Consider the following 14,099-nt stretch of genomic DNA (forward strand, 5'->3'; position numbering starts at 1 on the left):
TCTGACAGCCATGCCCCGCCCAGAGGTGGAACATATCTGCGGTTTGCTCCATAGCTACAGGGTGAGGGGTGAGAAGGAGAGGGGGGAAAAGGAGAGGGGGGAGAAGGAGAGGGGGGAGAAGGAGAGGGGGGAGACGGGTCTAGAAATAGCCGTGTCACATGAGGGCGACCAGAGACCAAAAAGCCATCCAGCCTGCCTGTCCTCCTTACATAAGAACCTGCTGCTTCACACACACACACAAACACACACACAATATGAACACACACACACTTCATGTTCTTCACACACTCTTAAAAAGGGATATTTCAGGATTTTGGCCCTTTATAAAACTTCAGAGTCAGATGAACTCGTGGATAACCATTTTTATGTCTCTGTGTGCAGTTGGAAGGAAGTTCCTCACTAGAGTTACTGCAACTGCTAACTAGCATTAGCGCAATGACTTGAAGTCTATGGTAACTGCTAGCCTCCTAGTAGATAGCGCCATGACTGGACGTCTCTTGTAACACTAGTTAGCATTGGCTCGCAAAACTACCACTAACTTCCTTCCTACTGGATGCAGAGACTTTTTTTTATCTGCGAGTTCATCTGACTGCCAAAATCCTGAAGTATCCCTTTAACTCCTCTGTAGCCTCTCTGAACCTGTAGAGAAACACACCTGTTTAAACAGCCCAACCTCTCCCAGCTTTTGGGAACACTTGCGAAACAGACAAAAACAGACCACGCCAGGGTATGACAAGTCAATGAGAGGAGTGAAAAATTCTTCCATAGTTAATATTCTCCAAATGGAAAGATGAAGAAGACGACGATGAAGAAGACGATGAAGAAGAAGACGATGTCTTCACTAGTTTAACATGTTATTACTCCAACCTCGTGAAAGTGACAAACTGACGCGTTTTCATTTTTGTCCAAAAAAAAAAAAAAGACTTTATATCGAAAGGACTGCCTTTCTGATTTGACGGCCTGCACATGCTCAGTTTGGCGCGAGCCGAGCGGTAGAGGCGACGACCTGTTTCTACGCATGAGCTTAGCTAGCCTACGTTACCATGACATCAACAAGTGTGATCGGGGATTTCTATTGGAGAAGCAGTTTTAGCCCATCTTCATACTGTACAGTCAAGGGTTCTCACACCTATCCCAACCATTCTGACCACTTCCTGGTTCACAAGGGCTAGCCTGAGCTACAAGCTACACTGTTGGCTAGCCTGAGCTACAAGCTACACCAGTTGGCTGCATGGCACCTTGCCCTCTGATAGGCTAGGTGGAATGTTTTGCCACATTGCTCACAACTGTTCAATCCTCTCAGATCTCTAGACTAGGGCAGGGCACTCCAACCCTGTTCCTGGAGAACTACTGTCCTGTAGGTTTTCACTCTAACCCTAATCTAGCGCATCTGATTGTAATAATTAGCTAGTTTTTATGATGAATCTGGTTAGTTACAACTGGGGTTGAAGTGAAAATCAACAGGAGGGCATCTCTCCAAGAACAGGGTTGGAGTGTTAACCTACAGGAGGGTATCTCTCCAGGAACAGGGTTGGAGTGTTAACCTACAGGAGGGCATCTCTCCAGGAACAGGGTTGGAGTGTTAACCTACAGGAGGGTATCTCTCCAGGAACAGGGTTGGAGTGTTAACCTACAGGAGGGTATCTCTCCAGGAACAGGGTTGGAGTGTTAACCTACAGGAGGGTATCTCTCCAGGAACAGGGTTGGAGTGAAAACCTACAGGAGGGTAGCTCTCTAGGAACAGGGTTGGAGTGAAAACCTACAGGATGGTAGCTCTCTAGGAACAGGGTTGGAGTGAAAACCTACAGGAGGGTAGCTCTCTAGGAACAGGGTTGGAGTGAAAACCTACAGGAGGGTAGCTCTCTAGGAACAGGGTTGGAGTGAAAACCTACAGGAGGGTAGCTCTCTAGGAACAGGGTTGGAGTGAAAACCTACAGGAGGGTAGCTCTCTAGGAACAGGGTTGGAGTGAAAACCTACAGGAGGGTAGCTCTCCAGGAACAGGAGGGTTTACGGTTTGGGCTGGTTTCTGGAACAGGTACGTACCAACCTCCATCTTTCCCCAGCAATCTTCTCTCTCTGCTCCTAAACGACTACATGGTCAAAAGCAGCAACATAATAACTCAATACCAAACGAACAATTCCGGCAGACTGTGTGACTCTCCCATCCAGTGGGTTGGAGAGTGAGGCTGAGGCCGAGTTCGGATCAGTCCGTAGCTACAATCACAGTAGCTCATAGTTTGTTGGTAAGCTAAGCCCCATAGTCATTAGCATAGTTTACAGCAGGGCACGAGAACAGACAGACACTGTGTGTCACAATGCTTTGATACACATTCTACCAGGAAGGAACACAGAATCAGAGCTAATGACAACCTGGCCACGGGTAACTGGGCCAAGACTAGAACAAGCTGAAGAACCTGAGCCAAAACTAGAGCAGAGTGACAGCAAAAAGCAGCTTTAGAAAGTCCAGGCCAAAACAGAACACTGGTGTAGTCCTAGCTACAGGTAACTAACTGGGTCAAACACAGACATTTGCCGAACAAGCTCTATTTCAGTGACCTCTGGTACATTCTAATGCCTTGAGTTCAATTAATTAATACTTTAACTACTTTACCTCCAGGATTCGGATATTGTCTAGGCCAGGGGTTCCCAACCTTTTTTGGTTACTGTACCACCAACTAAATCTTGCTCTGCCCGGAGAACCCACTCATGTACATTTTACCAGTAGGCCTATGGTCTCATGAGTCTTCTAAAGTACCCCCTGTGGATAGACCGAGTATCCTCAGGGGTCCTAGTATCCCCTGTGGATAGACCAAGTATCCTCAGGGGTCCTAGTATCCCCTGTGGATAGACCAAGTATCCTCAGGGGTCCTAGTACCCCCTGTGGATAGAGCAAGTATCCTCAGGGGTCCTAGTACCCCCTGTGGATAGAGCAAGTACCCACAGGGGTCCTAGTACCCCCTGTGGATAGAGCAAGTACCCTCAGGGGTCCTAGTACCCCCTGTGGATAGAGCAAGTACCCTCAGGGGTCCTAGTACCCCCTGTGGATAGAGCAAGTATCCTCAGGGGTCCTAGTACCCCCTGTGGATAGAGCAAGTACCCTCAGGGGTCCTAGTACCCCCTGGTTGGGAACCTCTGGTCGAGGCCTATATGTCCAGCAATATTTTCAATGTAAAACAACCTTTACTGCAAGATATTAATTGCCATGATGTTTGTTCTTCAAATTTTAGTTGTCTCAGCTGCTGTGGACACTTTGGGTAAAAGAAAGCAATGTGTGATTTTGTAACTCGGGGTGAAATCTCTGTCAGTTTGGCCTGTCAATCAATCACTAGTGGGTGGGACTGGGGGCAGGATGTTTGCGTTTCGGTAGGGTTTAAACGTAACCTTTATTTAACTAGGCAAGTCAGTTAAGAACAAATTATTATTTACAATGATGGCCTACCGGGGAGCAGTGGGTTAATTGCCTTGTTCAGGGGCAGAACGACAGATTTTTTTTATCTTGTCAGCTCGGGATTTCGATCTAGCAACCTTTTGGTTACCGGCCTCCCCCCTCTAACCGCTAGGCTACCGGCCTCCCCCCTCTAACCGCTAGGCTACTTGCCGCCACAAGAATGACTGAAAAATGAAGCAGGTATTAAACATGGGCTTTAATAAACAGAAAGCAGCAGTTGATTACTCCATTGTCGACACTTTAAATCACATCAGTAAGCCTATATAAAATATATTTAATACCATATAGGTATTATGACATTAGCTTTTATATTTTACACCAGAATGAGGCTCTCTTCTAACTATCATTCTTGTAGTGAGGATTTAACATCATCGAATGTCTTCATAATTTATTTGCAGATAAAGAAATATTTTTTTTAAATCACCAAAAAGCAGTAGTAGCCAACCAGTATGTAAATTAGGGAGCCAAATGAAGGGCTCTTTGACAGATGCGATGACATTCCGTTCACCTATAAGATCTGTTCAAAATGAGCCGTTCGTTGGCGAACAACCCAACAAAACGTTTAAGGTCTCCTGGGCCTGTGTTCACCACAGACCTTATTTTTGTCTTTTATTTAAAAAAAATATATATATATACATATATATATATATATATATATATTAAATCCCCATAGGCTTTGACCAATGAGACGTGGCTGAGTTAGTGCCTACAAAAAAGGACTACTATTACTATTGCTCTCTATGAGCAGCAGAAAGACAACGAGTAGGGAGCGAGTACATTGCAATAAACACTTTTGAACTATTAAAACAGAAAATATTTACAAAATAATACATATTAGAGTAGGTCAGATAGATCGGGACGCACAACTGCACCGCGAGCGCCATGCACTACCAACTGAGCTACAGAGAACCACATTATTAATCTTTTTTTTTTTTTAAAGTCAGTCAAGCCATTGTCTACAGGGAAAATACGAGCAGGATATAGTTTTGCCGCAAACACAACATTACAGTTGCAACATAAATTCAGACAAGGAAAATGGCTCAACATAATGAAACAAACAAAATAAACAAAAAAACGTATAAATACACCAGATGACAACTAGGGGGCGCTGTGTTGAAGCCAACTCCATCTTGGTACTCTCCTCACCGTTCTAAGAACAATATCGTGGAATCTATAGAAATGTATTTATTAACGCCTGCATTCATTTTTTTGCCACATTTATTATATTACAGAGACTTTAATGCGTACTTTTAAATTATATTAGTTAAACAAAATATATAAAGTTTATAAAAAAAAAAAATCCTTAAAATATCACTACAACAATAGAAATGCATGTCATTTTGTCTTTGAAACATTTAATTGAAATACTGTATATAATAATAATAATTATAATAATAATAATGTGCCAATATGGCCGACCAGTGGCTTCAAAGCCTCCCGAGCATCTAAATACGGAGGCACACAATTAAAAAGACAGACGGAACTTAATTTAGCCAACGAAAATGTCTCAGCAGAATGAAACAAAAACACGTTTAGCATATTTAAAGAACTGGTTAAGAATAATAGACATGCAATAATAATAATAATAATACAAAATTATTATAAAAAAATAAAGTTCCAAAATTGCATTCTACTTGAATAGCGAGTTGCAGTAGCCTGCATATGGCCTTGCCAACAACAGCCTTCTCATGACTGTCCTCTACAATACAAAAACGGAGGGCATTCCCCTTGTAGGCTTTTCACATACAGGACATATTCTCTAACTTTTGTTTTAAGTTCAGTAGAAAAGGCCTTCGTCTTTTGCAATTATATGGTAGCCTAGGCCACGGCTCCTCTCTCTCCCCCCTCCTGTCTCAGCAGCAGCCTACACATAAGGCAGAAGCAAAAGGAGTGAGAGAATGGTTCAGGGTGTATGATAGGCTGCCCCGGACAATTTCTTTATCAGCTTTTAATTTAAAAAATCAGCCAAAACCAAGCATTTACAGGCCAACGGAAACCCTGGCATGTGTGTGTGTGTCTAAGAGAGAGTATGGTAGTAAACAGAGAAGTTAATCTACTATCTTATCATAATGCCGGTCCTATCTTCATTCATTATGACTCCTCATAGAGGAAAACCAGCCGAGCTCTGCATTGCTCTGCGCTATCCTCCCCCACAGTGATTACATTTGGAAAGTAGGCCCTATACGCCCCATAGTGATTACATTTGGAAAGTAGGCCCTATAATGCCCCACAGTGATTACATTTGGAAAGTAGGCCCTATAATGCCCCACAGTGATTACATTTGGAAAGTAGGCCCTATATGCGACTCCGACACAATGTCAGCATCCTAAATAATACTCTATTCCTTGCATACTAGCGCACTCCTTTTGCCAGCGCCCATAGGGCTCTGTAGGGAATAGAGTGGCATTGAAGACACAGCCTTTATAGTAATACTAGAAAAGCTAGAACACACATCATATCAGGACTGTGTGAAACCTCCCTCTCCTCTCTCCCAATCGTATCACTTCCTCCCCTATAGCATTCTCTCCCTCCCCTTCTCCCTCCCTATAGTATTCCCTCCCTCCCTATCGTATCATTCCCTCCCTCCCTATCGTATCATTCCCTCTCTCCCTATCGTATCATTCCCTCCCTCCCTATCGTATCATTCCCCCTCTCCCTATCGTATCATTCCCCTCTCTCCCTATCGTATCATTCCCTCTCTCCCTATCGTATCATTCCCTCTCTCCCTATCGTATAATTCCCTCTCTCCCTATCGTATAATTCCCTCTCTCCCTATCGTATCATTCCCCCTCTCCCTATCGTATCATTCCCTCTCTCCCCTTCTCCCTCCCTATCGTATCATTCCCTCCCTCCCTATCGTATCATTCCCTCCCTCCCTATCGTATCATTCCCTCTCTCCCTATCGTATCATTCCCTCTCTCCCTATCGTATCATTCCCTCTCTCCCTATCGTATCATTCCCTCTCTCCCCTTCTCCCTCCCTATCGTATCATTCCCTCCCTCCCTATCGTATCATTCCCTCTCTCCCTATCGTATCATTCCCTCTCTCCCCTTCTCCCTCCCTATCGTATCATTCCCTCCCTCCCTATCGTATAATTCCCTCTCTCCCTATCGTATCATTCCCTCCCTCCCTATCGTATCATTCCCTCTCTCCCTATCGTATCATTCCCTCTCTCCCCTTCTCCCTCCCTATCGTATCATTCCCTCCCTCCCTATCGTATCATTCCCTCTCTCCCTATCGTATCATTCCCTCTCTCCCCTTCTCTCTCCCTATCGTATCATTCCCTCCCTCCTTATCGTATCATTCCCTCTCTCCCTATCGTATCATTCCCTCTCTCCCCTTCTCTCTCCCTATCGTATCATTCCCAGTTGAACCGTTAACTAACTATGTCGTCTTATTGCTACCTACATCACTATTCTATTAGATCCCCCCCCATCTCTGTCTGCATATCCATTTTAATTTGAAGTGCTTTATTGGCATGGGAAACATATGTTTATATTGGATCTCTATCAATTAACTCCTTAACTCTCAGATCATTAAAATTTAACTAGCCAAGTCAGTTAAGAACAAATTCTTATTTACAATGACGGCCTACCGGGGAGCAGTGGGGAGAGAACTGCCTTGTTCAGGGGCAGAACGACAGACCTTGTCAGCTCTGGGATTCGATCCTGCAACCTTTCGGTTACTGGCCCAACGCTCTAACCACTAGGCTACCTACCTGCCACCCCAGATGCACACAAAGGCTGATAATAACCACTCAATCATGGGTGAATTATAAAAGAGAGCGACCGTAGGGGAAGTAGTCTGTACAATAGAATATACAATAAGGACCGTAGTGGCCCTGCAGAGACAGAGATCCAGTGACAAGGTCTGTACCTCGCGGCGGTGCCGTCAAATGATGGCACAGGCAGAGAGACAGGCCAGCTGGTGGCAGTGATTTGAGGCATACACATGCATCAACCACATTTGGAGATAGGCTATCTCAGCGTTTCCCAAACTCGGTCCTCGGGACCCCGAGGGGGTGCACGTTTAGGTTGTCCTAGCACTACACAGCTGATTCAAATCTAAATAAAATGTTATCGGTCACATACATGCGTTTAGTAGATGTTATTGCGGGTGTAGTGAAAGGCTTGTGTTTCTACCTCCGACAGTGCAGTAAATATCTAACATTTTCACAACATATACACAATACACACAAATCTAAGTAAAGTAATGGAATTAAGAATATATAAATATATGGACGAGCAATGTCAGCTAATCAACTATCAAGCTTAGATCATGTGAATCAGCTGTGTAGAGAACCAAAAGGTGCATATAGTTTTGGGTTCCTGGGGACCGAGTTTGGGAAACACTAGACTATCGCCACTCCGGGGTGCTCAGTGCGCAGGTCCGGTCGACCGTCGAAAGAGCATCGCCACATAAACGCTGAAAGCTAATTTCGACAACAGATCACCTCCACTCTGCAAATCATGGCTACTTGCACAACAGTGAGCGTTACGTACCGGACCAGTCAATGTAAAGGCAACTTCAAATGTCCCCGGTCGCCATGTGTGTATTGTTTAATAAAGCTAGTTCAGAAAATAGGATATTAGTAGCCTAAAGCATAACAGTAGCAGGCAGCAGCCTATATCCATCCGGCTGAGAAAAAGAGAGCCGCGGGAATGAGACTAGTAGACTATGACAACCAAACACGTGTTATAGCCATTTACCGACTAGACTTAATTATCATTAGGGCTAGTGGCTCTATTATAGCCAACATAACCAACAATGTCGTTTCTACCAATGTATCAATTGTTTCGTTCCGTGTATTCTGGAGTAGTCTAGTTTAGGCTATATGGGCAACATTGTGCCCAATAATGGTATGATTTTTTGTTGTTGTTGCGAATGTTGACACTTACCGGGCCTGTTTCTGTCCCGCGTTATGGAAGGCATCGCCCAGTAGGCTCTACCGCCATGTGGATGGATATGATTCAGAGAATTTGCCCTTAGCAGAAAACCAACACGATAAAAATCGGACACACACAGAGCAACATAAATACACTTACACGAGCGAAATACGACACCCGTTCTTTTCCCCCCGACCGCTGAAACGTTCTCCTTTTCCCAGAACCAAACGTCTAGCTGTCGGCTGATGGCTTTTTGAAGCTCCGTCGAAAATGTCCAGATTCCGACACACTCTGCCTCTCAGTTCAGTATGTCCCCCTGCTCTACACGTGTGTCATGAACAACATTAGCGTGACCAGAATAGTGGAGTCGGCGGGTTGCCATCAAAATAAAAGTCCCCCGTTGAAACGGATGAAAATAGTGGAATCATGCCACAATTGGACTAGATAAGCAAGGTTGTAATGTTGTTAAATAAATTCAACAAAAGACAATGATTAGTTAATTTTACAAAATAAATATTTTGAAATCGCACATTTCAATATTGCTTTTGGGGCATACCATTTAATGGACCCAAGATCTATAGGTAAGGCTATACATTGCAACATAAGCAGGCTATGCCACCATTGCAATCCTGAAGTCTGTACATACACAGTACGATTTTAACAGATTTTTACTTTTATGTGTCAAATTATTGTCTTTTATTGAATTTATATAACAATACACCAAACTCGATTAGCATTGTATGTGGTTCTAAGATGAATTTAGCCTTAAAATGCTTTTGGGAAACCGGGTCCAGCTCTCAGGGGCGGACTGGGACCAGAAATCTGCCCTGGTATTTCTAACAGGACCGTTTTTTTCTCTTAAGCCCCCCACACTGGCCCATTTCTTTCCTCCAGGCCCGCATACTGGCCCATTTCTTTCCTCCAGGCCCCCACACTGGCCCATTTCTCTCCTCCAGGCCCCCACACTGGCCCATTTCTATCCTCCAGCCCCCCACACTGGCCCATTTCTTTCCTCCAGCCCCCCACACTGGCCCATTTCTTTCCTCCAGCCCCCCACACTGGCCCATTTCTATCCTCCAGGCCCCCCACACTGGCCCATTTCTTTCCTCCAGCCCCCCACACTGGCCCATTTCTTTCCTCCAGCCCCCCACACTGGCCCATTTCTATCCTCCAGGCCCCCCACACTGGCCCATTTCTTTCCTCCAGGCCCCCCACACTGGCCCATTTCTTTCCTCCAGGCACCCCATACTGGCCCATTTCTTTCCTCCAGGCACCCCATACTGGCCCATTTCTTTCCTCCAGGCCCCCCATACTGGCCCATTTCTTTCCTCCAGGCCCCCATACTGGCCCATTTCTTTCGTCCAGGCCCCCCACACTGGCCCATTTCTTTCCTCCAGGCCCCCAAACTGGCCCACTTCTCTCCTCCAGGCCCCCCATACTGGCCCATTTCTTTCCTCCGGGCCCCCCACACTGGCCCACTTCTCTCCTCCAGGCCCCCCATACTGGCCCATTTCTTTCCTCCAGGCCCCCATACTGGCCCATTTCTTTCGTCCAGGCCCCCCACACTGGCCCATTTCTTTCCTCCAGGCCCCCAAACTGGCCCACTTCTCTCCTCCAGGCCCCCCATACTGGCCCATTTCTTTCCTCCGGGCCCCCCACACTGGCCCATTTCTTTCCTCCAGGCCCCCCACACTGGCCCATTTCTTTCCTCCAGGCCCCCCACACTGGCCCATTTCTTTCCTCCAGGCCCCCAAACTGGCCCACTTCTCTCCTCCAGGACCCCCATACTGGCCCATTTCTTTCCTCCGGGCCCCCCACACTGGCCCACTTCTCTCCTCCAGGCCCCCCATACTGGCCCATTTCTTTCCTCCAGGCCCCCACACTGGCCCATTTCTTTCCCAAGTTCCCAGTTGTTTTGAATGTGGCTATAGACTCATAGAAAATACATTACTCTAGCCCCACAATGAAATAGGGTGCAGGCCAGGCAGCAGGCTGTTAGCCAACCTGCCAGCTTAGTGGAGTCTGCCAATAGCACAGTCAGTGTAGTCAGCTCAGCCATACCCATTGAGACTGTGTCTGTGCCTCGACCTAGGTTGGGCAAAACTAAACATGGCGGTGTTCGCCTTAGCAATCTTATTAGGATAAAGACCTCCTCCATTCCTGCCATCATTGAAAGAGATCGTGATACCTCACATCTCAAAATAGGGTTACTTAATGTTAGATCCCTCACTTCAAAGGCAGTCATAGTCAATGAACTAATCACTGATCATAATCTTGATGTGATTGGCCTGACTGAAACATGGCTTAAGCCTGATGAATTTACTGTGTTAAATGAGGCCTCACCTCCTGGTTACACTAGTGACCATATCCCCCGTGCATCCCGCAAAGGCGGAGGTGTTGCTAACATTTACGATAGCAAATTTCAATTTACAAAAAAAAAAATGGCGTTTTCGTCTTTTGAGCTTCTAGTCATGAAATCTATGCAGCCTACTCAATCACTTTTTATAGCTACTGTTTACAGGCCTCCTGGGCCATATACAGCGTTCCTCTCTGAGTTTCCTGAATTCCTATCAGACCTTGTAGTCATAGCAGATCATATTCTAATTTTTGGTGATTTTAATATTCACATGGAGAAGTCCACAGACCCACTCCAAAAGTCTTTCGGAGCCATTATCGACTCAGTGGGTTTTGTCCAACATGTCTCTGGACCTACTCACTGCCACAGTCATACTCTGGACCTAGTTTTGTCCCATGGAATAAATGTTGTAGATCTTAATGTTTTTCCACATAATCCTGGACTATCGGACCACCATTTTATTACGTTTGCAATCGCAACAAATAATCTGCTCAGACCCCAACCAAGGAGCATCAAAAGTCATGCTATAAATTCTCAGACAACACAAAAATTCCTTGATGCCCTTCCAGACTCCTTCTGCCTACCCAAGGACGTCAGAGGACAAAAATCAGTTAACCACCTAACTGAGGAACTCAATTTAACCTTGCGCAATACCCTAGATGCAGTTGCACCCCTAAAAACGAAAAACATTTGTCATAAGAAATTAGCTCCCTGGTATACAGAAAATACCCGAGCTTTGAAGCAAGCTTCCAGGAAATTGGAACGGAAATGGCGCCACACCAAACTGGAAGTCTTCCGACTAGCTTGGAAAGACAGTACCGTGCAGTACCGAAGAGCCCTCACTGCTGCTCGCTCATCCTACTTTTCCAACTTAATCGAGGAAAATAAGAACAATCCAAAATTTCTTTTTGATACTGTTGCGAAACTAACTAAAAAGCAGCATTCCCCAAGAGAGGATGGCTTTCACTTCAGCAGTAATAAATTCATGAACTTCTTTGAGGAAAAGATCATGACCATTAGAAAGCAAATTACGGACTCCTCTTTGAATCTGCGTATTCCTCCAGGGCTTAGCTGTCCTGGATCTGCACAGCTCTGCGAGGGCCTGGGATCGGGAGAGACACTTAAGTGTTTTAGTACTATATCTCTTGACACAATGATGAAAATAATCATGGCCTCTAAACCTTCAAGCTGCATACTGGATCCTATTCCTACTAAACTGCTGAAGGAGCTGCTTCCTGTGCTTGGCCCTCCTATGTTGAACATAATAAACAGCTCTCTATCCACCGGATGTGTACCAAACTCACTAAAAGTGGCAGTGATAAAGCCTCTCTTGAAAAAGCCAAACCTTGACCCGGAAAATATAAAAAACTATCGGCCTATATCGAATCTTCCATTCCTCTCAAAGATTTTAGAAAAAGCTGTTGCGCAGCAACTCACTGCCTTTCTGAAGACAAATAATGTATACGAAATGCTTCAGTCTGGTTTTAGACCCCATCATAGCACTGAGACTGCACTTGTGAAGGTGGTAAATGACCTTTTAATGGCGTCAGACCGAGGCTCTGCATCTGTCCTCGTGCTACTAGACCTTAGTGCTGCCTTTGACACCATCGATCACCACATTCTTTTGGAGAGACTGGAAACCCAAATTGGTCTACACGGACAAGTTCTGGCCTGGTTTAGATCTTACCTGTCGGAAAGATATCAGTTTGTCTCTGTGAATGGTCTGTCCTCTGACAAATCAACTGTACATTTCGGTGTTCCTCAAGGTTCCGTTTTAGGACCACTATTGTTTTCACTATATATTTTACCTCTTGGGGATGTTATTCGAAAACATAATGTTAACTTTCACTGCTATGCGGATGACACACAGCTGTACATTTCAATGAAACATGGTGAAGCCCCAAAATTGCCCTCGCTAGAAGCCTGTGTTTCAGACATAAGGAAGTGGATGGCTGAAAACTTTCTACTTTTAAACTCGGACAAAACAGAGATGCTTGTTCTAGGTCCCAAGAAACAAAGAGATCTTCTGTTAAATCTGACAATTCATCTTGATGGTTGTAAAGTCGTCTCAAATAAAACTGTGAAGGACCTCGGCGTTACTCTTGACCCTGATCTCTCTTTTGACGAACATATCAAGACTGTTTCAAGGACAGCTTTTTTCCATCTACGTAACATTGCTAAAATCAGAAATTTTCTGTCCAAAAATGATGCAGAAAAATTAATCCATGCATTTGTTACTTCTAGGTTAGACTACTGCAATGCTCTACTTTCCGGCTACCCGGATAAAGCACTAAATAAACTTCAGTTAGTGCTAAATACGGCTGCTAGAATCCTGACTAGAACCAAGAAATTTGATCATATTACTCCAGTGCTAGCTTCCCTACACTGGCTTCCTGTTAAGGCAAGGGCTGATTTCAAGGTTTTACTGTTAACCTATAAAGCGTTACATGGGCTTGCTCCTACCTATCTTTCCGAGTTGGTCCTGCCGTACATACCAATACGTACGCTACGGTCACAAGACGCAGGCCTCCTAATTGTCCCTAGAATTTCTAAGCAAACAGCGGGAGGCAGGGCTTTCTCCTATAGATCTCCATTTTTATGGAACAGTCTGCCTACCCATGTGAGAGACGCAGACTCGGTCTCAACCTTTAAGTCTTTACTGAAGACTTATCTCTTCAGTAGGTCATATGATTGAGTGTAGCCTGGCCCAGGAGTGTGAAGGTGAACGGAAAGGCTCTGGAGCAACGAACCGCCCTTGCTGTCTCTGCCAGGCCGGATCCCCTCTCTCCACTGGGATTCTCTGCCTCTAACCCTGTTACAGGGGCTGAGTCACTGGCTTGCTGGTGCTCTTTCATGCCGTCCCTAGGAGGGGTGCGTCACTTGAGTGGGTTGAGTTACTGACGTGATCTTCCTGTCTGGGTTGGCGCCCCCCCTTGGTTTGTGCTGTGGTGGAGACCTTTGTGGGCTATACTCGGCCTTGTCTCAGGATTGTAAGTTGGTGGTTGAGGATTACCCTCTAGTGGTGCGGGGGCTGTGCTTTGGCAAAGTGGGTGGGGTTATATCCTTCCTATTTGGCCCTGTCCGGGGGTTTCTTCGGATGGGGCCACAGTGTCTCCTGACCGCTCCTGTCTCAGCCTCCAGTATTTATGCTGCAGTAGTTTGTGTCGGGGGGCTAGGGTCAGTTGGTTACCTGGAGTACTTCTCCTGTCTTATCCAGTGTCCTGTGTGAATTTTAAGTATGCTCTCTCTAATTCTCTCGTTCTCTCTTTCTCTCTGAGAACCTGAGCCCTAGGACCATACGTCAGGACTACCGGGCATGATGACACCTTGCTGTCCCCAGTCCGCCTGGCCTTGCTGCTATTCCAGTTTCAACTGTTCTGCCTGTGGTTACGGAACCCCTACCTGTCC

The 14,099-nt window shown here is 45.5% G+C and overlaps 1 protein-coding gene across 4 annotated transcripts in view; it reads right to left on the reverse strand.

The window, feature by feature from the left end:
• LOC139544906 (sodium-dependent phosphate transporter 2-like) overlaps positions 1–8,682 on the reverse strand; it is a 78,269-nt gene extending 69,587 nt beyond the window's left edge. For 2 of the 4 annotated variants that reach the window (XM_071352097.1, XM_071352102.1), the window contains exon 1: positions 8,495–8,681. The gene's annotated coding sequence lies outside the window, so the exon portion shown is untranslated. The other 2 variants (XM_071352101.1, XM_071352099.1) reach the window with 2 other exon arrangements.
• Between the last annotated feature and the right edge of the window lie 5,417 nt (positions 8,683–14,099).

The sequence above is a fragment of the Salvelinus alpinus genome, chromosome 19 (genome assembly GCF_045679555.1).
Source record: "Salvelinus alpinus chromosome 19, SLU_Salpinus.1, whole genome shotgun sequence".
Taxonomy (NCBI): domain Eukaryota; kingdom Metazoa; phylum Chordata; class Actinopteri; order Salmoniformes; family Salmonidae; genus Salvelinus; species Salvelinus alpinus.